The sequence below is a fragment of the Puma concolor genome, chromosome B1 (genome assembly GCF_028749965.1).
Source record: "Puma concolor isolate L17-30 chromosome B1, mPumCon1.1.hap2, whole genome shotgun sequence".
Lineage (NCBI taxonomy): Eukaryota > Metazoa > Chordata > Mammalia > Carnivora > Felidae > Puma > Puma concolor.
Genome location: NC_141670.1, coordinates 45,373,597 through 45,401,202, shown reverse-complemented (window position 1 = coordinate 45,401,202; position 27,606 = coordinate 45,373,597). Strand labels below are relative to the sequence as shown.

Here is a 27,606-nt window from a genome sequence, read left to right as displayed (position 1 = left end):
AATCAATGTTCTCTAACACACCCAGGGCTGTATGGTTGCTACTGTCCTTGTCACTAGTTCGCGTGCAAGAAGATGAGGAAGACCAAGGAGGCGGAAATAAACTCTGTGTGGATGAAACGCCCAACGAACGTGGGTCGCCAAAGATCATTCTTGTGCTTGTATTTCCAGAGTGGCCAGTTCCATGATCAGATGAGGCAAATATTTATAGAATTTCTACTTTCCCATCATGCTTTACAGACATAACAAACGGTGCGATTCGTTTCTATGGAAAAGTTCATTGAAAGCAAATGTAGAAACTATGCTTGACTCTGTGGCTCACCGGCCGTCAACCTATGCATGTCCTGGTTCATGCGTGTTGGAAATACGAAGAATGATTCTTACCTCTCAGGATTGTCAACAATCAAACGGTGCAGTTGCCACAAAGAAGCCATCCAGTAAGTGGCAAATCTTTCTCCGTTCGGTCCCACCTCTCGCCCACTGCTCACCATCCTGCGTGTTCGCGTGCGCACACCCACTGCACACGTCTTACCCTGAGAAGCTTTGCAAGCATTTCCCCAGGGGAGACAGAAAGGGATCATTTTTAAGAAGGCCAAGCAAACGCACACAAGATTAACACTGTAAAGGGCAGTTCTGCTCCCAGGAAAGAAGTGCCGGTTGCTGGAGGCAGCAGAAGGGATGACTTATTAGTCCCCTGCCCTGTCCCAGTTGCGATAGGAACAGGATAAGGGGGCGCCAGACCACCCAAATGTGGCCAGGCATCTGCTGAGTGAAAGGCAGTGCCTGGTAAACGGGGCTGATTATGAGGCCAAGGTTTCATATTCAAGCCCCATCAGGAGATTTATCCTGGCAACAACCTTCCTCCTGGCCCTGACCCGGGCATACATGTGTCCCATTGGATGGAGAACTATGTCTGGGCGTTGGGAGGAGAAGCCACTAAAATGCAGTCTGTTCCCATTATCAGGAAGGAAAACAACAACAACGACGACAACAACAAACTCAAAACAGTGGTCCTATGGACAGTAAAGCCAGATATCCTTTTCAAATATCAATATCTGACGGGGGCTGTAACAAAGGAGGACTCTGGAATATAGAGAACTGTGTTCCTTGGAGAAAATATTCAGCTGCTCTAGTAAAAGTCAAAATAATAGTGACTTAAGCATGATAGTTCATTTTCCTTGCACCTAAGAATCAAAGTGTAAATAATCCGGGACAATAAGGCAGAGTCACATTATCAGGAACCCAGGTTCCTTCGAGCATGTGGCCCTGACAGCCTCAACGTGTGGTTTGCGTTTTGCAGTCTAAGCTGGCTACTGTACCTCCATCATTCTGCATACATTCCGGCCAGAAGAAAGGGGAGAGAACAAGGCAAGGCACATTTTCCCCTCGTGGTTAAAGGCACAGCTAGAAAGCTTTGCCCATTACTTGAGTTACATCCCAATGACAAGAACCAAGTAACAATGTCATGAACAGTTCAATCCTGCACCACAAATCTGACTAACCCCCCAAATACATTTCATCCCACACTAGTCCAATCTATTATTTCCTGATGCATTTAGTTTCCGCTCATCAACATATTTGCTAGGATGACTGACTCATCCTCGGTTGCCCAGAACCTTTGTGGTTTGGTCACTGAAACTCATGCATCCCACAAAACCCCTCAGTCTCAGGAAAACCGGGACAGTCGGTCAACCCATAATGATATCTAAGTGTCATCATCTTCTGCTGACATTTATGTGTTTAGACCAACAAGATGCAAAACGCTGAAAACAATTTTAAAGTAGCCATTGTAGTTCTGGAAAGTTCAAGTGGAGAGTCCAATGCTACAGCTCAGCAAGATGTACCCAAGCAGTAAATGTGGCCAAACCAGGTCCCCCTGGCTTTCATGGCATCTTCAGTGTGGAAAGGAATGGGTATGAGTCAGCTCCCTCTTTTCTGGGCTCCCTGGAACAGTCTCTTCCAGAAATATTTTAGATGAATTGCCAAAGGAAAAAAAGGGATTTGGGCTGTGGTTCTCAAACCACAGTGCACTTAAGAACAACCTGAGGAACTTGTTAAAAGTATGCTTTCCTGAGCTCTCTCCCCAGAAAGTTTAGCTTGGGATAGTCCAAAAAGCAGTCTTTGTAACAAGAACCCCAGGCAATGCCGATGCATGTAGTTAGTGGGTGGACCGCACTTTTCCAAACTCTGGAGTGGGGGGGTGAGCCCCGAGAGTTGCCCTCCGCTGTCTTCGCAAGTAAAGCAGAACCGTGCGGTAATGAAAAGGGAAGCACTTAGTGGCAGGACTGCTGTTATCTAAAAAGATTATCTAAAATGTAAAAGATTTACATTCCTGTAAATCTTGAGATTGTTGGAGTACCTAAGACAGAGCACAGCTCGGCTAATCAAGACAACTATGCTTTACATACATACATGTGCTGTGTCATACATTTAGCTAAAATGTACACAGGCGATGGCATAAATGAGGTAACAGCCACTAACGTGACAGTATATAACAGGCGTTCAATAAGCATGTATTCATGTGTATACCACAGGTGGTACGTTTACCATATATATATATGTTAACAAACCCACAGTCCCATTTTGACCATGTTAAATCTGAGATGGCCATAAAATAACCAAATACAGTTGACAAATGGGACATTGGATATAGGAGCTTACAGCTCTGGAATTTGGTCAGGAGTCAGGTCAGGGCTAAAGATACAGATTTAGAAAGTGATCCACATAAAGCTTCCAGAGTTTCAATAAAGCACAAGCCATGGGGGCTGGGGTTTTAATGCCAAGTCAAGGTCAAAGGCCCCATGGCCTCACTAGCATGAGCCAGGCTCTCTACATGAAACCAGGAACCAGTAAAACTTAGGCTATCCATAAACAGAAATTAGAATGTCTGTTTATCAGCTCAGGATATAGTTCCAAGGCCATGTGTGGAAGTCCTTTGCCTCTTGAGGTAAAAACCCTAATTCATTATCCCTCAGTACAGAAACGCATAGGCCTCAGGCACAGCCAAGCACGGGATTATCCTATAACCTAAGACATCAACAGGAAAAACAATTCTCACAGACAACATCACCAGGGGAAGATGCACTCAGACCAAAATCATGAAACGTGTAAGGAAGGCCGAAACCAGGGTAAGCAATCTATAAACCCCACACTGCCACACCCATCACAAAAAAAGAGGGAAGAAATTACATCTGCAGAGCCAGAGATAATAGAACAATCTGAAAGGGACTTTGAAATTGGCTCAGTGGAAAATAGAAAATCATTTAAGGGTTTTGAGAAAAACCTGGTCATGCTGAAAGTAGTGTTTTAGAATGACTAGGGTGGCAGTGACATGGAGAAGTTTGAGCCTAGAGCAGCAGGAATAGCGAAGTGGATTTATAACATCTACCGACAGGTAGTGTTCTCTTCCTCTTCTGAACTCTCCTGAAATTAACTGGCATATCTCTTATGACCCTATGACCTCACCACTTTATTCTGTGTTTTTATAGCTACTTTCACATATATAAACCACATAAAGGAACTCAAAGCTCCTTGTAGCAAGATACATAAATAGAGAGTTACATAGATAGAGAAGTAGATCATAGATAGATGATAGATAGATAGATAGATAGATAGATAGATAGACGCCTTTGTATATACCTCATAGCACTTAACATAGTGTTCTGGGCACAAGGGAGATGTTCACAATGTTTCATTAATAAACAATCTGAAAATGAACAAGAGCTATGTTAGAAACCGATTGATCAGAACCTTGCTCTAACAGCAGCTGGAGCATAAAACCAAGCTGATGGCACATGATTGGTTCACCTCCCTAGGACCTGATAGGCTCCTAAACTTGTTCTCTTCTTAGCCTATGTGTACATCATCTGTCAATGTATTCAAAAGTCAGCTGAATTCAGTGACAGCTTTAAGCCCTGTAGCACTGATGAAAATCTTTTGCTATGTGTGGATTTCCCTGGTGCAGATTGCTATGTAACCTGTCTTCCTCTTGAAATTGATTGTCAGTCCATAGACATTCGACTAATCATTGTAGTAGGCCTTGCCCTAAATCTGACTACCCCTTTCCTAATTAGTTAGAACACTTCTCCTTCCCTCTTTGAGGAAAAGGTCCTCTGTAATGCCCAAGCCCTGGAAAACAGCAAAAACTTAAGAACTTGCATAGGGACACAAACCTGCCACATTGACTAGCATAATACCAAAGATTTTAGGACCTCTTGTGAGGCCCAGAGTTATGCTCATTTCCAAAGCTTTCCTCATTATGGTGGTGATGATAATAATGATGATGACTGTGATGCCAAAGACACAAAGCTATCTTTTATTGAACACCTGACATTTCCAGGCATGATACTAGGCATCTTTAATACAATTGGCATGTAATCCTCACTAGAATCCAGTTAGGAAGGTACTGGCATGTCCATCTTACAGATGAGAAAATTGAAGATAGACAGGTTAAATGAAGTCACTTTTTGTAAAAATCTAGTAGGCATCAAAGCCAGGATTCAAACCGAAGTCAGTCTGAATGTAGTTTGCATTCTTTCCACTTCCCCACACTGCTTCCACTATAGATGCCCATGCTCCAACAAAACACCCAGGGGCATCCAGACACTTTGAATAATTATCTCAAGGACTTCAGACGATGTACATGTGTTTTAGAGTTGGAACTGTTTCCCATGAGACTGGAAACATGAATAGGCTCCAGCTTTGTGAGTTTTTATTCCAATTCCATTCATGGCTCCTTCAAGAGAATGATAAATAAATCTGGTCTTATTGTGCTCCTTCCATTTTGCTCCACAAAGAATGAGCTGATCCAGTCCAGCTCTTGATTTTTGTGTTCCAGTTTTTTAAAAAAATTTCTAATGTTTATCTTTAAGAGAGACCACACACATGGGGGGAGAGGCAGAGGAGGGGAGACAGAGAGTCCAAAGCAGGCTCCATGCTGTCAGCACAAAGCACATCACAGGGCTTGAACCCATAAACCAGGAGATCATGACCTGAGCCACAGTCAGCCACTCAACCAACTCAGCCATCGAGGTGCCCCTGTGTTCCCATTTTAAAGCCAGTTACCCACCCACATAGCCAAAACAACTGCAAACAAATAGTTCTGAAATGTTAATGGACTTCTTTGGGGATACAGAGTAAGGCCATAATAGAAAAATCATATTCATGGCACATTCTAGTACTTTCATCATTGAAATGGTGCACTGCCAATGTGGTCCAAACACATTGTATTGGCTTGCTTTCTAGACTCAAAGTAACTGCAGAATTAATTATTTTAAATGGTTTCAAGAATCTTCAAAAGAGCAATTTTTTAAATTATTCTACTAACCACATGACCATCAATAAGACAAAGGAGAAATAAACTGTGGTCAATTCACACTGCAATATTATAAATTAGTAAAAATGGATGAATTACAGCTACTTCCAACAACACGGATGAATCTTAGAAACAAAATTACCAGGTATGCCAAGAAACAAGATCAAGTGACTCGAAATCCAAAGGGGAAAAAAAAAAGCAAATGATAGAAAAAATAGTGATGTAGATTAATTAGTTATTGAATAGCAAATTTAAAATAACTATTTTTAATATGTTCAAGAAATTAAGGAAAAGATAGAAAATTTTACCAAAGACCTGCAATCTGTTAAGGGAAGAGTCAAACGGAAATCCTAGAACTAAAACAATAAAATTATTGAAATCAAGAATTAACAGATGGGTTCAAAAGTAGATTAGATAGAGCTAAAGAGAGGATAATAAAGCACAGAGGGAAAATAATGAAAAATGAGGGACAAGGGGGGAGCATAAGAGGTCTAGAGACATGGTAAATACATCCAGCATATTTGTCACTGGAATCCCAGATGTAGAGGAGAGAAATAATGGGATAGAAGCAATTTTCAAAGAAATACTGGCTGAAATTTTTCAAAAAAATGATGAAAGACATCAAGCCACAGAATAAAGAATTTCTACAAACCCCAAATAAGATTAATACAAGGAAGACCGCATTTACATAATCACAGGAAAACTGCTAAAAACCAAAGCCAAAGAGAAAAATCTTAAAAGTAGCCACAAAGGGAGAAAAAAAAAAACCACATTTTTTTTCAAAAGGATAAAAATAAAACTGACAACTAAGCAATAGAAAAAATGGAAACCATAAGATAGTTAAAGGAAATGTTTAAAGTGCTGAAAGAAAGTAATTGCTAGCCTAAAATTCTATACTCAGTGAAAATATCCTTCACATGTAAGACATAATAAAGACATTTTTAGACAAAAACTCAGAGAATTTACCATTAGCATATCTGCATTAAAAGAAACACTAAAAGGATTTTTTCAGGCAGAAGATAAATACTTCCAGATGGAAACGCAGTAATGCAAGAAAGGAGAACAGCACCTTTTCTAAAATTTACGGATAAATCTAAAATTTACGGAAACATTGTATATTGTATAAAACAATAATACTAATTCTGTGGAGTTCAAACTATATAGAGAATTAAATATATATTAACAATAGCACAAAAGACTGGGGAGGAGTAAATGGAGTTAAAGTGTTATAAGGTTCTTACATTGTCCAGGTGAAAGAAGTACTCATTTAAGGTAGGTTATAACAAAACAATGATACATGATGCAATATCTGAATAATAAAGAATAATAAAAGAATGTACAAATAACAAACTAATAGAGTAGGGAAATGCAATAATTTTTTTTTTTAATTTTTTTTCAACATTTTTATTTATTTTTGGGACAGAGAGAGACAGAGCATGAACAGGGGAGGGGCAGAGAGAGAGGGAGACACAGAATCGGAAACAGGCTCCAGGCTCTGAGCCATCAGCCCAGAGCCCGACGCGGGGCTCGAACTCACGGACCGCGAGATCGTGACCTGGCTGAAGTCGGACGCTCAACCGACTGCGCCACCCAGGCGCCCCTGCAATAATTTTTTTAATTGCCTGATTCATCCAAAGAGAAAAAAAAGGAGAACAAAATTAACAAAAAACACATGGAACAAATACAAAGTAAATAGTAAGAAGATAGGTTGAAACCTTACTATCAGCAATTACTTTAAATATAAATGGACCAAATTCTCCAGTTAAAAGACAAGGATTCTGAGACTGGATAAAAATAAATAAAATCCACCTATATGTTATAGGCATACCTCAGAGATATTGAGGGTTTGGTTCCAGACCAATGCAATAATACAAATATCACAAAGAAAAAAAAAAATCAGATGGATTTTTGGGTTTCCCAGTACATATAAAAGTTATGTCTACACTGTACTATAGTGTATTAAGTATGCAATGACATTGTCTAAAAAAACCAATGTACATATCTTGATTTAAAAAACACTTTATTGTTGGGGCACCTGGGTGGCTCAGTCGGTTAAGCGTCCGACTTTAGCTCAACTCATGATCTCACAGTTCATGAGTTCGAGCCCCACATCGGGCACTGACAGTGCAGAGCCTAGAGTTTGCTTTGGATTCTGTGGTCTTCCTCTCTCTCTCTGCCCCTCCCCCATTCATGCTCTGTCTCTCTCTCAAAAATAAATAAACATTAAAAAAATACTTTATTGCAAAAAATGTTACCCATCATCTGAGCTTTCAGTGGTCACAAATCAACAAATATAATGGTATATGATAAAGTTTACGTGATAAACTTTGTATGATAAAGTTTAATGATAATGATAAAGTTTAAAATATTGTGAGAATTGCCAAAATGTGACACAAAACATGAAGTGAGCAAATGTTGTTGGAAAAAAATGTTGCTTTTAGCCTTGCTCATCACAGGTTGCCATGAACTTTCAATCTGTAAAAAATGCAATATCTGCAAAGTGCACTAAAGAGTAATGTAATGAGATATTCCTGTGTAGTACTTGCAAGTAATACATCTTAACCATAAAGATACAGAAAGAAAGCTATGTGGCCTGTTCAAAACATGGCCACAAATCCTTTGATTCTCCTCATTAAGAGGTAGTGGTTTAACTCCCCTCCCCAATCTGGACAGGTTTATGACTCTTTCAATCAATAGAGCATGACAGAAGTAACACTATGTGATTTTTAAGGCTAAGTCATAAAGGCTATGCAACTTATACCTTGCTTGAAGAAGCACTCACTCGTGGAGCTCTGAGCCTCTTTGTAAGAAGTATGACTACCCTAAGGTTTCCATGCTGTAAGAAAGCCCAAGCTACATAGAAAGGACATGGGCAATCACTCTAGCAACAGTCCTAGCTGAGCTCAGTCACCAGTTACCCTGGTCCAAGAACCAGACATGTGTGTGAAAAAAATCTCCAGATGATTCTAGCCCCCAACCATTCAAGTCTTTCCAACCACAATTCCAGACATTGTGAAGCAAAGATAAGTCATCTCTGCTAAGCTCTGTTCAAACTCCTGACACGTAAAACCTCTGAGTTGATGATTTGTGCCACTGTTTTGGGGTGCTTTTTTATGGCAACAGATAAGTGGAAAAATTTGAAACTAAAAGGATGGATGGAAAACAATATACAAGTAGAGATTATTCAAAAGAACAATGGTGTACCTAGACAAGTATTAAAGTTTATTTTATTTTTTTTTTAATTTTTTTTCAACATTTATTTATTTTTGGGACAGAGAGAGACAGAGCATGAACGGGGAAGGGGCAGAGAGAGAGGGAGACACAGAATCGGGAACAGGCTCCAGGCTCTGAGCCATCAGCCCAGAGCCTGACGCGGGGCTCGAACTCACGGACTGCGAGATCGTGACCTGGCTGAAGTCGGACGCTTAACCGACTGCGCCACCCAGGCGCCCCTCAAAGTTTACTTTAAAGCAAGCAGTTATAGGGGCGCCTGGGTGGCGCAGTCGGTTAAGCGTCCGACTTCGGCCAGGTCACGATCTCGCGCTCCGTGAGTTCGAGCCCCGCGTTGGGCTCTGGGCTGATGGCTCAGAGCCTGGAGCCTGTTTCCAATTCTGTGTCTCCCTCTCTCTCTGCCCCTCCCCCGTTCATGCTCTGTCTCTCTCTGTCCCAAAAATAAATAAATGTTGAAAAAAAATTTAAAAAAAAAAAAAAAAAAGCAAGCAGTTATATTACATTCCCTAATGATAAAGCAATTGGTTCAATAGAAAAATATAGCAATATTAAATCTGTGCACACGTAGTAACATAGCTTCAAAATGTATAAATAAAAAACTGACAGAAATAAGGGAGAAAAATACAGATCTACGAATATAGTTGGAGATTTTAACATATGTCTTTGAGTATATTTTAAAGGTTTGACATATTCAGAATCTATTCTCTGATAACACTGAAATTGAACAAGAGATCCAAAATAGAAAGATAACTAGGAAATCCCTAGATGTTAAAAATTAAGGAATATACTTTTCTAATTAACCCATATGTCAATGTAAAAACAAAAACCTACCTTAAAATATCAAGCTTTTAGCCAGCAACAGCAACAAATACCATTAATACCATTAATAAAGAGAAAAGTCATGTCACAGAACGGTATCAGATATTTGCAATACATATGGACATTAGAAAATATTTTTAACTGTATGACAATAAAAATAACATCAAAAATTATTGGACACAACTAAAATAGATATAAAGAGAAACAACCCACTACATCCACCATAGTGACTAAAAAAACTTTTTTAACTGACAATAGCAAGTGTTGGCAAGGATATGGAGGAACTAGAATTTTCACACACTGCTGGTGGATATGTAGATTGGTACAGACATTTTGGAAAATTCTTTGGAAGTATTTATTATAACACGTACATAACCTAAGACATAACAATTACACTCCTATTACACCCAATACAAATGTCCGTTAACAGTAGAATGAATGGACTCTCTGCTCCTCCCTGTTCAACAGACAGCCACTTCTGGTTCATTGCCAGCCACATCCCTGAGACATGATGGGGAAGGTTGGAGTAAACAGATTTGGCCATATTGGGCACCTGCTCACCGGGGCTGCTTTTAACTCTGGCAAAGTGGTTATTGTCATCATCAATGACCCCTTCATTGACTTCAACTACATGGTCTACATGTTCTGATATGATTCCACCCATGGCAAATTCAACAGCACAGTCAAAGCTGAGAACAGGAAACTTGTCATCAATGGAAATCCCATCTCCATCTTCCAGGAGTGAGATTCGTCCAACATCAAATGGGGTAATATTGGTGCTAAGTATCTTGTGGAGTCCACTGAGGTCTTCACCACCATGGAGAAGGCTGGGGCTCAGTCAAAGGGTGGGGCCAAAAGGATCATCATCTCTGTTCTTTCTTATGATGCCCCCATGTTTGTGATGGGTGTGAACCACAACAATCCCTCAAGATTGTCAGCAATGCCTCCTGCACCACCAACTGCTTGGCCCCTCTGGCCAAGGTCATCCAGGACAAATTTGGCATCTTGGAAGGACTCACGACCACAGTCCATGACATTACTGCCACCCAGAAGACCATGGATGGCCCCTCTGGGAAGCTGTGATGTGATTGCCAAGGGGCTTCCAAGAACATCATCCCTGCTTCTACTGGCACCACCAAGGCTATAGGTGAGGTCACCCCTGAGCTGAATGGGAAACTCACTGGCATGGCTTTTCATGTCCCCACCTTCAACTTGTCAGTCATGGATTTGACCTGCCACCTGGAAAGAGCTGCCAAATATGATGACATCAAGACAGTGAAGCAGGCATCAGAGGGCCACCCCAAGGGCATTCTGAGCTACACTGAGGACCAAGTTGTCTCCTGAGACTTTAACAGTGACATCCACTCTTCCACCTTCAATGCTGGGGTTGGAATAGCCCTCAATGAACACTTTACTTGGTCAAGCTTATTTCCTGGTATGACAATGAATTTGGCTATGGCAACCAGGTGCTGTGCCTTATGATCCACATGGCCTCCAAGGAGTAAGAGCCCCCTCGACCACCATCCCTAGCAAGAGCAAGAGAAGAGAGAGGCCCTCAGCTTCTGGGGAGTCCTTGCCCCAACTCATCCCCCAACACAGTGAGAGTCTCCCGACCTCTACACAGTTTCCATCCCAGACCCCCTGAAGAATGGGAAGGGCTTGGGGAGCCCTACCTCATCATGTACTATCAATAAAATACCAAGCCAAAAGAAAAAAACCACATAGAATGAATGAATAAATTGTGTGTTTTATTCATACAATGGGATACTACTCAACCATGAAAACAAAATGAACCACCAAGGCATATAACATCATGGGTGAACCTTACAAATATAATGCTGACTAAAAGAAAGCAGACACAGGAATACATACTTAATAATTCCAAAACTAATCTATAGTGATGGAAGTCAGAACAGTAGTTACTTTGCAATGGGACTGGGGAAAGAATTGACTGGGAAGGGACAATGAGGGAAGCTTCTAGAATACCATATCTAGAGTGCCATATCTTGATCTAGGTGTGGTTACATAAGTGTATGCTTTGTAAAAATCAGTCAAGCTATACACTTAAGATTTGTGTGTTTTACTATGATTTATATTATACTTTAATTTTTTTAGTTTTTTTAAAAAACAAAGGGATAACAAACACAAAATTCAGGATAGTGGCCACTTTGAAGGAGAGGTCATGGGGTGGGATAGGAAAGAAGTACACAGACACTCTAAGTTTACATTCATGATGTACACAAATACTCTTTTGTATCAAATATTACATTAGATATGAATAAAAATTATTTTAGTAAAAACAAATTATTCAAATACTTTACTTTTTTTTCCTAAATGTTTATTTATTTTTTGAGAGAAAGTGGGGGAGGGGCAGAGGATCCTAAGTGGGATCCTCATGGACAGCAGAGAGCTCTATGTGGGGCTTGAACTCATGAACCGTAAGATCATGACCTGAGCTGAAGTCGAACGCTTAACAGACTGAGCCACACAGGCACTCCGCAAATATCCTAAATTCATGTGCTGAACTCAGAAGATTTTCTTTTTTTTTTTTTTTTATTATTTCTTAATGTTTATTTTTGAGAGAGAGACACAGACAGACAGAGTGTGAGCAGGGGAGGGGCAGAGAGGGGGAGAGACAGAATCCGAAGCAGGCTCCAGGCTCTGAGCTGTCAGCACAGAGCCCGACGCGGGCTCAAACCCATGAACCATGAGATCATGACCTGAGCCAAGGCTGGATGCTTAACTGACTGAGCCACCCAGGTGCCCCTGAACTCAGATTTTCTAAAGTGAAATTAATATAAATGACTTTCAGTGATACTTAAATACAGAAAGACAATGCATTAATATAACAAGTGTCCTCCTAGCATTGTGCTGGTTGTACCTTCAAGAGATCACCTTGTATGAGGTAGAGCAGTAAGAATGGCAGGCATTACTGAGAATATATACTCTCAGTTGGGCACTGTTGTGAATGCTTTGTATGCATCTAATTGTCACATAACCCTGTGAAGCCGGTACTGTTATCACCCCAATGTAACAGTTGGGGAAACACACACAGGGAGTTCAAGTGCTTTGCCCATGGCCTCACAGCAGGCAGGCCGGAGGGCCAGCATGTGAAGGCTGGTTTTGAACTGCCCTCAGGTTTCAGAGCCTGTTCCTTTAAGCTCTGCACTGCTCTGCCTCTTGTAAGAGGCGCCCGTCTCTGATTTCTGGAAGTTCTCAACCATACCCAACTCCCGACAAGACCTGAAATGGAGTTCCAGAGTTCTATAACACCTGCCTCATCGGGAGGGGTGTTGTGATGTGTCCATAATTACAAAGACAATGAATTACAATGTCATTAAAGCCAATAACAATAACAATAAACATTAAGCCCGCACTGTGCTACATTACAGAATAGATTTTAAAGTTGCCATCATTGAACAGTTAACGTGTTTCTTAATTCCAGACCTCCACTAAGAAAGAGGTAACCTGGATAAATTATCTTTCCTTTCTGCATTCTCTCCTGTCCTTTCCTGGCTTATGGCACCTTCCACTTTAAACAATGCATCCAATTTATTCAAGATGTGTGCCTCACCTCTCCTCTGGGAGGATAGGATTTGTTTCTGATTCTTCCTCGCCTCCTTGTGGTGCGTGCTACTTAGACATAGTAGGTGCTTAGCAAAAATCTGTGTAATAAGTGTATACATAACATATAAATAAAGATTAGTTCAAACACCCCAGTTCCTTGTTAAAGTTTCTATGTATCTCTTGACCTTGTCCATCATATTCACTGCTGTGTCCCCAGGGCTTAGAGAGGAACCTGTAAACTCTAAATACTAAATACCTGTAAATTGGCAAATACTAAACACCAAATTTTGATTGAATGGATGAAAGTATGAAGGACAGACGCTTCTCCCACATTGTAAAGTATCTGTATACCATTCCCCATCTCTGGGAAAGGTCTCACTGACACTCCGGGTGGGTCGACATGTCTATCAGCTCAGAGGAATAAGGAATATACTGCTGCACTTCTGGGTCTTGGTGATGGAATGAATGAGTTTACAACACAGCGATGGGTAGCTGACCTGAGAGAAAACCTGGCACACTGGCCCAACCACGTGTAGTGATGGAGGTGGCCTGTCTTCAGGAAGTGCAGTGGGCAGTTCTTATCAGGCAGGCTTGGGGAAGGCTTGTAAATGCCTTGAGTATCTTTGAGAATTGGGTTTGTCTTCAGCTTGATTGAGATATAATTAGCATACCACATTGTATAAGTTTAAGGTGATAGACATATACTGCAAAATGCAACATTTACCACCAATGTAATGGTGTGGTGAGCTAACCCCTCCATCTTATCACATAACTGCCATATATTTTTTGTGGGGAGACCATTTAAGATCACGCTCGTAGCAAAGTTCAAATATACGATACAGCATCTTAATTAACTGTAGTAACAACAGTTAACTAACGGCATTTTAATGTGCTATAAATTTGATCCTTGAAACGTGTCCATCTTATAACCTGAAGTTTATACTCTTTGACCAACGTCTCCCCAATTCCCCCAGCTCCCCAGCACCTGGTTACCACCATTCTGTTTTTAGGAACTCAACCTTTTTTAGATTCCACCTATACATGGTTATGAAACATTATTTGTCTTCTCTGATTTATTTCATTTAGTATAATGCCCTCAAGGTCTATCCATGCTGTCCCAAATGGCAGGACCTCCTTCTTTCTTGTGGGTCAATCATATTCCATTGTACATATATACACCACATCTTCTTTATCCATTCATCCATTGACGGTCACTGGTTTCCACATCTTGGCTACTGTGAATAAGGCCGCAATGAATATGAGAATGCAGATTTTTTGGGTTTTTTGGAGATCCTGTTGTTGTTGTTTTTCTTTTGCATCCGTACCCAGAAGTGGAATTGCTGGATCATCTGGTAGCTCAATTTTTAATTTTTGAGGAACCTCCACAGTGTTTCCCATAGTGGCTGCACAAATTGATACCCTCCCAACAGTGCACAAGGCTTCCCTTTTCTCCACATCCTTCCTAACACGTTATCTCTTGTCTTGTTGATGCCAGCTTATTCTAATAAGCGTGAGGTAGTATCTCTTCCTTGTGGTTTTGGTTTGCATTTCCCTAATGATCAGTGATGTTGAACATCTTTTCATGTACCTGTTGGTCATTTGTTTGTCTTTGTAAAAAATATCCATTCGGTTCCTCTGCCAATTTTTTAATTGGATTGTTTAGAGGTTTTTATTGGTGGTGGTGGTTTTGTTCTGCTTGTTGCAGGGAGGGGGGAGGTTCTGTGATTGAGTTGTATGAATTCTTTATATATCTTGAATACTAACCCCTTACATGATTTGCAAATATCTTCTCCCATTCCACAGGTTGCCCTTTCATTTCACTGGCGGTTCCCTTTACTGTGCAGAAGCTTTTTAGTTTGATGGAGTCCCACTTGCTTATTTTAGCTTTTATTCCCTTTGCTTTCGGTGTCAAATCCAAAAAATCATCGCCAAGACCAGAGTCATGGAGCTTACTCCCTATGTTTTCTTAAGGAGTTTTAAGGTTTCAGGTCTTACATTTAGGTCTTTAATCCATTTTGAGTTGACCTTTGTGTATGGTGTAAGATAGAGGTCCAGCTTCATTCTTTAGAATTTTCTTTCTTTGTCTAGTTAAGAAGTCCGGGAGCCTGGGCATCAAGCTCCACCATAGGGTCTGGGAGGAAGTTCCCTCTGCCCTCGCTCCTGCTCCACATCCATCTCTTGATTCCTTTGGTGTATTATTCTATCGCTGGGGAAAGCATGTGAGGGCCCTTTTTACACATGCAACATCACAAGTCAGGGGAAGCTATGCCTTGGGGCAGCTCTGAACAGCCATTTGAGGAAAGACTGTTCTTTCCTCCCTTCAAAAGCAGGCCTTGTTCTTCTCTTCCGGCTGTTAGCTGGACCTTGTTCCCCACTCAGCTCCTCCTTCCAGCCCAAAATACAGCTGTCTTGTCTCCTCTGCTCCCTACCCCGCCTTTCTTTCTGGTCTGCAGTGGGGGTAAAGCCAGAGCTTGCTCTCAGGAGCAGGAACAATCCACAAAACCACCCCCAGAACCTAGGAGAAAGGCGACGGGACCAAGTGTTTCTTAGGGATTTGCTCAGCAGAACTATCAGAACCTGACACTCTGGTCCAGCTTGTCTGTTCATATCCTTATATTGCAGAAGACCGAGTTCTGGACATCACCTATTTTGATGTCCCATACAAGGCTGGCTTAGCAAAGCCCCGAGCTTCTGTGTCCTCCCCACACCATTCCCTTGGCTAAGTGACATTTGGGGGCAGACAGTGGGAACAGGCGGGGAGCTGCGGAGACTGCAGCCTAAACCGCCCTCGCTCTCTGACTCTGAGACTGAAACCCCAGCGTCTGAGAAATATCATCCAGACACCTCCTTGTCTTCTAGAAGCATCTATCCGTTCTTAACACTCTGGGTGAGTTTTCATGGCACCTGTCTCCACCACTTTGGGCCTCTTCTTCCAGTGATCTCCATCTCGGCCTATTTTCTCAGGCTCTGTCTCCCCACCTCTGCGCACTCTGTCTCCTTGGGCTGCTGTCTGCGTCTAGGTCTTTGTGCGTCCGTCGGGCGTGGGTCCCGCGGCGCCGCCCCGTCCGCGCTCCGGGGGCCACGGTGGAAAGGCCTGGGTGCGCCCCGCCGGCCGCGCCAGCGCTTTCATCCCGATCCAGGTGGCTGCAATCCAGTACAGGATTTACGGTGCCCTGACCCTGAGCCGTCAAGAAGGAACAGCCAGATTAATGGGGTGGGCGGGCTGGGGTAATAATCGTTTGTTTGATGTGACAAGCCTGATAGGCGTTGATTTACTTACAGACTGATGGGCTTTTAATTGAGCACCTCCATCCCAGTCACTTCAAAGGCAGGGGAAGTTGACAAGGGGCCCCTTTCACGGAGGGTGCGCGGTGACTGACAGCCCCCCTCTGCCGACGCTCCGCGCGGCCCACGATCGGGCCCGGCGGCCTCTACCCGGCCCTCTGGCAAAGTAACACATTTTCTGTGTAACTCAGAAATGGCCTTTTGTCTGCTGCCAGTGGGGGCAGGCCCTGCTGGAGGGCGGCGCGGCTCGCGGAAGGGCGACGGCCGGGAGCGGCGGGTGCGCGCGGGGCGGGTGCGCGCTCGGCCAGGGCGCGGGCTGGGCACCCCCAGCCTCCCTCCGGCGGCCGCTCGGTGCTCACGGCTCCTCGCGCGCCCGCTTCCCCCCCCCCCTCCTCCTCCTCCTCCCCCCCCCTTTCTCTCCCCCTCCTCCTCCCCCTCCTCCTTCCACTCCCGCTCCTCCTCCTTCTCCCCCCACCTCCTCCTCCCCCTCCTCCTCTCCCCTCCTCCTTTCCCTCCTCCTCCTCCCCTTCCCTCCCCTCACTTCCTCTCCCTTCCCAAACCCCAGCTCGCATCACCCTTCCCGCCTCCTCCCACTCCTCCCCTTTCTCCTCCCACTTCCTCCTTCCTTCTCCCTCTCGAGAAGGACCCGAAAAGCTGGAGTCGGCTTCTGCTGTCCCTGGAGTGGCCTGTGCACACCAGTCCCCTCCCTGCCCCTGGACAGCCACCCTGCTCCTGCCGGGCTGCAAGCTGCGAGGCCTTCAGATCGGGGCACCCTTGGACCTGGCCTCCTTCAAGAGGCAGGGGCACAGACCTCCGCGACTAAGGTCCAGCGGGACTTGTATCCCGTCCTCGTCTAGACGGTCTAGAAGAGGCTTCCGTAATATAGGCTTTATTCTGTTCGAAGTAATAGGAAATATCCTTTATCAGGGAAGTTCTGTCAAAATGGATTTGGGGTTTGTTTGCTTTGGGTTAAGTTCTGATTGACTGGCTGCTGAACTTGACTTAGGCGGGGAGGAAGACATGCCCAAAGCTCTCTGGGCACCTGCTGCTGGCCTGGCTGGGGTGGAGGGAATGGGGAGCAAAGAGTTGTGAAGGCTAGGACCCCACCTCCCCCCACAGGGCAAAGTCCCGGAACTCTTAAGGGGTGGGGGCCTCCAAGCTTCCTCACTAGGTTGGGGAGGGGGGTGAGACCCCTGCCTGGAGGAGCTTCAAGCTCTAAGTCAAGCCTACATTAGTAGTGACTGCCCCAGATGGCGGGCTAGGCCCATCCCCTGTGTTTTTCTCTTTTTCCCCTGTAGTAACATGTCCCAGCTCATGCAGCCAGGAAGGAAATGAGAGAGCAAGCACCTGGCTAGAAAGACAACAACAATAACTCACGTTTGCATAGCATTATTTAGTTTGGAAAGCACTTTCACATGTATTATCTTAATTGGTCTTTTAACTGTGTGAAGTAATAAGTATGTTGTCCTTATGCCCATTTAGACAGATGATAAAATTGAGATTCAAAGGATAACATGCTCCCAAGAGGCAAAATCAAGTCTCAAATTCAGGTTTTCTCGCTCCAAGTCAGCTCCTTCCTTCCTTCCAGGAACCTCACTGCATCCCAGAGACTATTGCCCCGTTCCTTTTGAAGCTGCATTTTCTTACACCAAACAGGTGGTTAATCCCTGTTTCCTCCTTGTTTTCTCTCTGCAGGCCCTTCCCTGGCTCTCCACTCTCCTGCTTTGGGTGTCCAAGGACAGGACCTCCAGCCTAGCTTCCCGAGGCCAAACCTCTCCCTCTCTCTCTGCCCCAAAAGCCACCTCCCAGTCTTCCTGAGAGGCTGATGCTCCCTTAAAATCTGCTGCCCCCAGCTCTCCACTGTCCATTGTGAATCGGCCACAGGTGAGGCACCCGTTCTCAGCTATTAGGACATGTTCACTGAAGTTGTCCCCTGCCTACCATTTGAAGGTCCACTCAACAGACTCCTCTCAAAGCCAAGAAAACATGTGCTTCTCCTGACCTGCTGGAGGGGGAGTTTCTACCACAGGGCTGAGCACTAGGACAGAGGCTTCACAGAAGCTAATCATCTCTCCCTTCTCTCCCTCTGTGCCTTGGATGTGTTTCCACTGATGCACTTAAAACCTCAAGATGTGGTTTGTTTACCTGTCGGTCTCCTCACTGGAGTCCAGTCCTTTAGGGCGTATCTTTTCATCTGACATCCCCAGGGCCCAACACTGAAATTTCGTGGAAATGAGTGTTGCTGGGACGGTCGTTGAAAGGCAGTGTAGCGTAGGGGTGAAGTCAGAGGGCCTAGGATCACATTCCCAGCTCCACTGCTTGCCAGCTATATAGCCTTTGGAGGAGTCGTTTAAATGTGGTATGCCTCAGTTTCCTCATCTGTAAAACGGGACAAAAACAGCACCCACCTCATAAAGTTACGTGAGGACTGAATGAGTTAACAACCTATCTCCTCTCACCTACGGTGCGCCATGATTTTAGATCCCACAAAGAAAGAAGGAAAGGCTGCGACACAGTCTGTGACACAGTGCTTTTTAAGCAGTGTCAGAGATGATAAAAAAAAAAATGTTTAAAATGTCTGCATAAAACAGGAGAGTAACTACATACAATACATGCTATCTACGTGACAGCTACTGTCACTGTTGTTGAACTGCTTTCTCACAAAAGCCCCATGATGAGTGACTTAATCCTCACTTCACAGATGAGGAAACAGAGATTTGGAGAGATGAAGGCTCTTGGGGCCAGTGAACCCTCAGCAGGCATTTAAACCTGCCTTTGAGGTGCAATAATCTACAGTTATTACAATAGCTGGCAGTCGCCCACCAAGCTACCAGGGAGTTAGGAGCTGGGTTTTGTTCTCAATTGCATTAGCTTTCCTTAATCTAAGTTTCTTCCCCCTCTGGTATAATAACTCTGCTTCTTCCTCCCCCTCCTCCCTTGTACTTGGCTCTGATCTTGTTACTTTTCTGTTAATGGCTCCGGGTTTTACTGTATCTGCTATTTGAATGGTAAAGCGACCTCGAATCTCTTATGGAGGTAGGAGGGGTATAAATAAATAGAAAGGTCAAAATTCGCTTTTAAAGATGACGCATCGCAAGAAAAAGTGAGAGAGAATATGCCCACGGTCGCACATGGGGATGTATATACGTGGACACCCTAAGTATCCACACCCGCAGTGCTCCCTCCAGTGCTACCGCCGAGAGACTCTGATGCTAGGTGTCCCGACACAGTGCAGAACTCGGCTTGCCCCTCAAGCTGACTTATCTGTCACCCCAGACTCAGTTTTTTTCCCATAACCCAGTGAGACGCTATAGAGTAAAGAGGTAGAGAGGAGCTTGAGAGGTTATGGGGGCTGGAGATAGCGAACTCTTCTAGGACCTTCTCTGGGGGCTGGAGGTAGCGAACTCTTCTAGGTCCTTCTCTGGCTCTCCTTGGTACCTACCCCCCAAAAGAAGTATCCGCCTGAACAAGTGTTAAGTTTCTAGCTCACTATTGCAATGAGTCTGAGGCAAAGGAGAGCATCCCATTAGCTCCAAACTAAAGCAGTGTAAAAGGTATCACTGTTTTTAACATCAGAAAGGGATCCACCAAGATGTATTTTGTTTAGGGTTTTGCGGTCTCCCCACAACTGAGGCAGCCGAGGACCCATGGCTGTCAAGATCACAGAAGGATTCCACTTGCCACTTCTGCCCATCGCTTCACCAAGTGAGGAACCCCAGTTTTCTACCTCTTCCGCCAAGCTTGTAATGTTCATGTTAAAAGATAACCAACAGAACAGGGCACAGTATTGTCCTGGGTTTTTGCCTCCCAAGTAGGGAAGCCACGGGCTGGCCAGAGAGTTGTATTTTGTGAATTCGCGTAGGTTTTTCGGGAAGGGATCAGGGTGGAAGGGGTCTTTCCAAAACCTCTCTCAACCCTCCCACATGACCTGAGACCAGAGAGGGGCTGCAAGCTGGGTGAGGAAGGGAGTTTGAGAAGGGCGATTGCACAGAGAGCTTTGCCACGGGAAGCAGTGAGAACATGCCATCCCTCAGTACCCCTGAATGAAGCCTACTGTTCTTCCTCCAAGACTGAATAAAAATGTATTCTACGCTCAGATCCACCAGACAAAGAAGGAATATAGCAACAAAGCAGGGGAGTGATGAAAATGGGCAGTCGGCTGTTCATTCACATACGTGTAGTTCATCTGCAAGGCTTCCAAGAAAGCAGCCGCACACCAAATCCTTTCCGACGCTGCTGTATCTGAGCCTCCTGTGAGATAATCCTCTTAATGGAATATTTAAGAAATCGGATATAAATCACCAACCTTTTATCTCACCTGAAGATCCATACTCCATTGGACGGATGGTGTATATGTCTCTCTCCATACGGATGGGTGCAGGTGACTTTTCGAGCGGAGGTGGCAATCTCTGCTTTTTTTATTTTGAAGATAGGGTTGTAAAGTTATAAATTTTAGAGATCAGAGCCCAGAAAACAGCTGCACCTAGAGACAATTAAAACACACATCCCTTGGAAAAAACCTTTTTTGTCATTTGCAACCAACAAAAATGCCTGTTATTGTGATGTGCTCATAAATAACTTGATTTTGGCATATGCTTTTGTACCAAACAGAAGATGAATAAATTAAATTTGATTTACAACCTTTTTCATTTTTATTAGCACTGCTCTGAAGAGTTTATGTAAGGGACGTGCCAGAGCAGTTATGCCAAATGTTTTAAGGCGTTGGTATTGATATTATATAAATTAAGGTGTTTTAATTTGCATTCTTTAATTAACTAAATACTGGCAGAAAAATAAAACACAAGGGCAGCCCTGACTTATTGCCTCTGTTAAACTGCTGACGTCTCTGAAAAGATGCTTTAAGTAATCCAATTCATGCAGAGTGCGGGAGGAAGGGGTATTAACACTCTCTTATTTGGCAAAACACATTGGAGTTGAAGAAACCAATATCCTGCTTTGTTTGCACAGTGGTTGAGGTGGTGGGTGTGTTTTTAGACAGCCTGCGTTCGTGTCCCCAAGGAAGAAGTTGACCAAATGTCTTAACTATGCACCCTGCCCAGGTCTGAGCGGAGGGGCCAAAGGGGAGCCCAGCCCTGCCACTGGGTATAAGCAGGTTCCTGGGTGCAGGGTCCTGCAGACCTGGGCTATATCACTGCCATTCTAAAAAGAGACAAGCTGGTTGAATTAATCCAGTAGATCCCATGTCAACATGATCATGTCCAGAAACTAAGGAGAGAAATCGTCAGATTCTTCAGCACAATGAGCTGCTTCTGATCAATGCTTCCAGTCACACATAGGCCTCAAACTAAAAAAAAAAAAAAAAAAAAAAAAAAAAAGTTTTCTAAAAATATATGCTGGGAGTACTTCAATTCTTTTCCATACCCTGGGTCCTGTCGTCAGCTCCAGAGACTTTCTTTTTTTTTAATTTTTTTTTTTTTAACGTTTACTCATTTTTGACAGGGAGAGAGAGAGCGCGCATGAGCAGGGGAGGGGCAGAGAGAGGGAGACACAGAATCCGAAGCAGACTCCAGGCTCTGAGCTGTCAGCACAGAGCCCAACCTGGGGCTCGAACTCACAAACTGTGAGATCGTGACCTGAGCCAAAGTCGGACGCCCAACCGACTGAGCCACCCAGGCACTCTTACAGAGACTTTCTTAAAACTCACTCTTACAGTGAGGACGGTAGCTTCTTTCTCATCAGAGTTAGGATAAATTTTTCCCTTCTTTACTCTTCATTTTTGCTCTCTGTTTCTTCTCTCCTGGAGGATCAGATCAACCCTGGTAAGGTTTCACCTCCTCTGATTCTCCCTCCAGACTTGAAGAGAGGGGGATCACAATTTCCCATGTCAGCCGTAGGAAAGAGATTTCTCCCAAAACACAGGTGTAGAACATGTTATTTCTCTTCCCTAAAGCCACAGGAGAAAGAGCCATCTGCAAAACAGCCAATACCGTTCTGTCGACATTTTTAGGGTGTCCAACTTGCATTCTCTGCCTGGACCACGAGTCATCATGTCAAGGCTGGAGGTCTCGGGGTCTCACAGACACCTGTTGAGTTGGCGGGAGACATCATAAAGGGAGAGGGGGGGCTGGGGAGCAGGGCTCACCTCTCTCCTGGTCCCCACAGTGCACACTCACATACAGCATAATGTCTTTTGAGGAGCAGGTCAAGGGCAACCCCCAGCCCAACTATCCCGGCCTCCAAGCACTGTCGTTAGGCAATGTCCCCACCCTAGTTTTCTTCCTGATGCTTTTTCTTGACTTGCTCCAGAAATAAAGGATGAGTTCCAACTTTGAGGAAGGAAACTCCTGTTCTCCTTTGCCAGCATCCTATCCCCCCCGGCCCACCCCCTCCAAAAAAAATCGCACTTTCTTGTCATTTCCCATCTTGCAGCTCTGTCAGTTGTTTTAAAACAACTGTTTTAAAACATGTCTCCTGTCATAAATAAGATTGTCATTATGCATTTTGACTGCAGTGGTGAAAAATTCACCCAGCTTCGAGAGAGGGGAGGGACCTCCGAGAGCCCCTTCAAGCCTGACGCAGAAGAGAAGGAACAAAAAAGGAAAAGGACACAGTCTGCTCATCGTTTTGAACTATGGTCATTTTTTTCTGGGTTTGGCTGTTTGGGTTGGTTTGTTGATTTGGGTTTTGTTTAATCATGTGTTTGTTTGTTTGTTTGTTTATGGAAATTAATGAGAAAAACAAAGACAGCCTGGAGGAAAGGGGTTGTGTTGAACCTATAAATGACAGGCCCTGGGAGATCTGGAAGAGCTGCCTTGGGATGCCTGAGGGAAGTTCTTCAAGATGTTAGAATTCTAGGGGCTCCTGGGTGGCTCAGTCCATTAAGCATCCAACTTCAACTCAGGCCATGATCTCACGGTTCGTGAGCTCAAGCCCCACATCGGGCTCTGTGCTGTCAGCACGGAGCCCACCGCAGGTCCTCTGACCCCCCCCCCCCCCCCGTCCTCTCTCTCACTGGCTCCCCCCCCTCAAAAATCAATAAACATTAACAAAAAGAGAGAGATGTTAGAATTCTACTTTAGACATCCCGAAATGTAAATGTATCCTGATTCTAAGAGCTTATCAACGGTCTGGTCCCGATGGTTCTTCCTATTGCCACCATTGCCATACGGTCAAGGTTACTAACAAAAAGTGAGCTTTGACTCAGCCACCCAAAGGAGCCCAGGCCCAAGACAGGAAGTAAGGAGACCAGACTAGGGCTCACTCTGTGAGCCTTTGCAATGAAAAGCTGCACCCCTTGTTGAGAAATCACATATACATACCCTTCTGTACCTCTGAATTTGGCAGGTAATACCTATTCAGAGACACAAACAAAAAATAAGAATAAAATGAAGATTACCTATCTGCCTTGGTGAGCACTTGACTAACAGTGATTGATTTCATGATTCGATTTCCTCCGACGCGTCACGGGGCTCATTCTGGAAATTCATGGTTGAGACTGGAGATAAATCTTTACTGATGTTACCAAAACCATTTCATGTATTGTCTTGGACACAGACCTGTGCTTTTCAGTGAGCATAAACAAGAAAGGTCTAGACGATACAGAGCTCTTAGTAGGGCTCACTTACTGGAAAGTTTGCTGTATTAAAGACATATTGGTCAATGCCTTGGACTCTTTTAGGCCGGAGTTGAATATCCTGCTCCCCCTTTTTCTCCTACTAAATGAGGGAGCAGGTGAGAACAGGAGAAGGCAGAGTCACAAGAAGCATGAACGTTTTCTTAAATCCAAAGATGGAAACGAGCCTTTCAAGTTCTCCAAATGAATGTAAGCAGAAGGTCGGGGGAGTGTCCCCCACATTTTCTTGCCTCAGCTGAACTTCTAATTCACTACAAGTCTGTCCGAGCCTTCTTAGAGGGAGCTTGGTTTCAATGCATGTAGCAACTCTACTCCTAGGAATTCTGCACTATAGTTATATTAGCACACATGGAAAGTGATATATATTGTATACATGGTAATTCACGACAGCAGCAAGACTAGAATCCATCCACATGTCCACCAGTAGGGGACCAGTCACATAAACTGTGGCACATCCATGTAACAATGCCAGGAAACTAAAAAATAAATAGATGTGAGGCAATCTCCAAAATATATTAATTAAAAAAAAAAAAAAAAAGGCGGGGCACCTGGGTGGCTTAGTTGGTTAAGCGTCTAACTTTGGCTCAGGTCATGATCTCACGGTTCGTGAGTTCAAGCCCCTCATCGGGCTCTGTGCTGACAGCTTAGAGCCTAGTGCCTGCTTCAGATTCTGTGTCTCCCTCTCTCTCTGCTCCTCCCCTGCTCACACTCTGTCTGTCTCTATCTCTCAAAAATAAATAAACATTAAAAATTAAAAAACAAAAAGCAAAGGTGGAACGGTTTTTTAATAGGTCACCATTTGTGTATAAGAGAAGGAAGGAATATGCAAGTATTTGCTAATATACATACAAAATATCTCCGGAAGGATGGACCATAAACTCATAGCACTGATACACTGGGAAGAGAAATCAGATGGGGGGGGGGGGGGGTACATTTTCACTGCACGTTCTCATAGCTTTGGAATTTGGTGCCATGCTTCATCGTAAATAAATAAATGCATTTTTCAATAAAATAAAAAATAATTTAAGTCGCTTTTAAAGGGAGTTCATTATGTAAATCCCCACTCTGAATGGACCACTATACTTGGATACTTCTGGCCACGGGCTCAGTGGGGACCCCGCCTCTCAAGTTTCCTTCTCTGAGCTGAGGCTGGCAGAGGGCCATGGAAATAAACACTCCTTGAAATTGTTCTGACATCTTGGAATTTGGTTTCATCAAATACAACCAGTGATAATTGAGCCACTGCCTGAGCGGCTCTCCCCTTTTCTCTAATTGTATTTGCTGAAATGAGTTTGAAGCAGCACATCCGCCAGCTGGGAGACCAGCTTAGAGAGGGGCATGCTTTGGGCACGTTTAAAGGCTTACCTTCCAGAAGTGGGGGCCCGTAGAAGCATCATCACCTTCATGGCTGAAGCACAGGGAAGGGTCAGAAGCAGGTGTGACACCAGAAGCTGTGCAACCAAAATTCTCACAGTCAGCTACTTACCAAGCAAGACCTTCTGGAGGGCCTGAGGTGCCCATTGGTTCCAGTCAGGGGAAATTCCGCACATAGCACTAGGACGTGTGGGTGAGCATAGTCCCTGCTTCCCTTTCTGGGGGCTTTGCTGTCCTCTCAAACTCCCCTTATACCTAAATAAGTACACGAACATTCCCAGGATGGTGTATACTGAGTGCTGGTGCTCAGTAAATGTTAGTGGATCTGAATTTAACTGAGCAAACGCACTTAAGAACAGTGGGTAACTAAACTATGGGGTCCTAAGCAAGATTTAAGGTCAGCCCTCCTGACTTTTTTTTTTAATCTTCAAAAGAAGCACACAGATGCTTCCCTTCCCTTGCTCTGGTCCTTACCCACCTGGGGATCACCACAGGCCTGTGCCTACCAAGTGGTTAGTAAACAGCCATTGAATGAATTAATTCAATCCAATTTGATTAATCGAATGAATGTTCCCCTCACTTCTTTCTCTGCCTCAGTTCCCTCTCCACCCGATTCTCCTTCCCAGAGATGAAAGGAAAATCCTCTTTAAGAAGACCAGCACTCCGGAAAGTAAGTAGTCACTGGTTTTCAGTTTCACCCTGCTATAGGCCTCCTTCTCCCTCAGTTCTGCACATAGATTGGCTCAGGAAACGACTACTTGGGTTTGAATCCTGTTCTACCACGTTCTAGCTGTGTAATTTGAACAGATTACTTCACCTCTCTGGGCCTCAGTGCCTCGCCTATAAAACAGGCCCGCCTAAATGAGTTACTACCTGTAAGGAGCTCAGCTCAGTGTCTGGCACACGGTGAGGGCTCAGTAAATGTTATTACCCTGGTTGGTACACTCACTGTCTGCTGATCATAACTGAGGCTTTGGCTGATTATTGAAATAGGATTCCTCTCAGCAGTATTTGCAGTTTGAGAGGAATCTCTAAGAAATCTGAAGGCCCAAAGGGTCAAAGTGGTCAAGGGTGAATGCCCAGGGCTGAGGCTGATGCCTGGGCGGGGCAGAGGAAGGGAGTGGAGCTTCAAAAGCACACCTACTCCCACTGCTCTCCCAGGCCAGCCCTGCCCATCTCCCCGGGGGCTGATAGCAGATAAATGAAACCACTTCTTCAAAGCACCCTGCTCAAGGACCCGGATCAAACACCAGTGCTTGAAGATAAGCTTCAACCTACATTTCCTTTTGTCCATTGCTTCCCACCACATCTCCAAAGGAAATTCTAGGGGGAGGAAAAGTCGTTAATTCCTCCTTTTATCAAAAGGAGTTACCTCCCCATCTACACCGCCATGGGCCCAGATAGGAGAACCGGGAGGCCTCTTCTCACGCCCTGCCAGCCTTCTCTGTATGACTCCGAGCCTCCCCCATAAAACTCTCGGAACCTGTTTCTTCATCAATCCAAAGGGATGAAAACACCTGCCCAAAACAACTCAGAAAATTGTTGGGGGGGGGGGAGGGGTGGATGAGGAGCACAAACACAGATTTGAGAAAAGATTCTTTCACACGTGTACATAGTTGACATTTTGAAAAACACCTTGAGGGGTGCCTGGGTGGCTCAGTCGGTTAAGTGGCCGACTTCGGCTCAGGTCATGATCTCACAGTTGGTGAGTTCGAGCCCCAGGTTGGGCTCTGTGCTGACAGCTCAGAGCCTGGAGCCTGTTTCGGATTCTGTGTCTCCCTCTCTCTGACCCTCCCCTGTTCATGCTCTGTCTCTCCCTGTCTCAAAAATAAATAAAACGTTAAGAAAAATTTTAAAAAAACCACCTTGAATCTTTTGGTGAGTCCAGTGAGGTGAGATGTAAAACATAGGCGCTCTATAGGTAAAATTCTCATCCATTCAGCAGCAAACATTCGCTGGGCACTTACGACCTTCAGACTGCCTAGATTCATATCTCAGTCCCACCTCTTACCAGCTGGACTTCGCAAGTTCCTTAACCCCCACATCCTCCGCTGTCATGAAACGGGAAAAGAGAGGGCTGCATAGTGCTTCTGGATTAGGATTAGGTGACAAACTGCGTGCAAAGTGCTTGCAACAGCGCTTGGCCCTCCGTGTTGGCTACCGTGAGGCTATTGCTAGGCAATAAGAATACAAAGAGGCTGCTGCAGACAACTCAGAAGCACTCACAGTCGCAGGGGACAATGGACAAGTAAACAAACAAGGGCAGATGCTATGTGATAAGAGTAATAATAGAACACAATAGGACTGTGAGGACACAGAGGAGGGAGCTACTTGCCTGGGCTCCTGGCAAGGCTGGCTGTTCTCACCCCTCGGGCCCTCTCTGGCCCCGGGCTGTGTCTGAAGCTGGGGACAGGGCAGACGGCGG

The 27,606-nt window shown here is 44.4% G+C and overlaps 2 long non-coding RNA genes and 1 pseudogene across 3 annotated transcripts; 2 read left to right on the top strand and 1 right to left on the bottom strand.

Moving 5' to 3' along the window:
* Nucleotides 1-9,842: 9,842 nt before the first annotated feature.
* On the top strand, nt 9,843-10,878 carry LOC112858082 (glyceraldehyde-3-phosphate dehydrogenase pseudogene; annotated as a pseudogene).
* A 5,811-nt stretch (nt 10,879-16,689) lies between these two features.
* Nucleotides 16,690-20,853, top strand: LOC147581614 (uncharacterized). 2 transcript variants are annotated; one of them, XR_015250088.1, is made up of 3 exons: nt 16,690-17,090; nt 17,909-18,097; nt 19,821-20,853. It is a non-coding gene; the product is annotated as an uncharacterized LOC147581614 (long non-coding RNA). The 2 variants fall into 2 exon arrangements; XR_015250087.1 differs by having other exon boundaries at nt 16,692-17,037.
* On the bottom strand, nt 17,587-20,634 carry LOC147581615 (uncharacterized). The gene is made up of 2 exons (XR_015250089.1): nt 20,532-20,634; nt 17,587-18,592 (listed from the first exon to the last, which is right to left on the bottom strand). It is a non-coding gene; the product is annotated as an uncharacterized LOC147581615 (long non-coding RNA).
* Nucleotides 20,854-27,606: the final 6,753 nt, after the last annotated feature.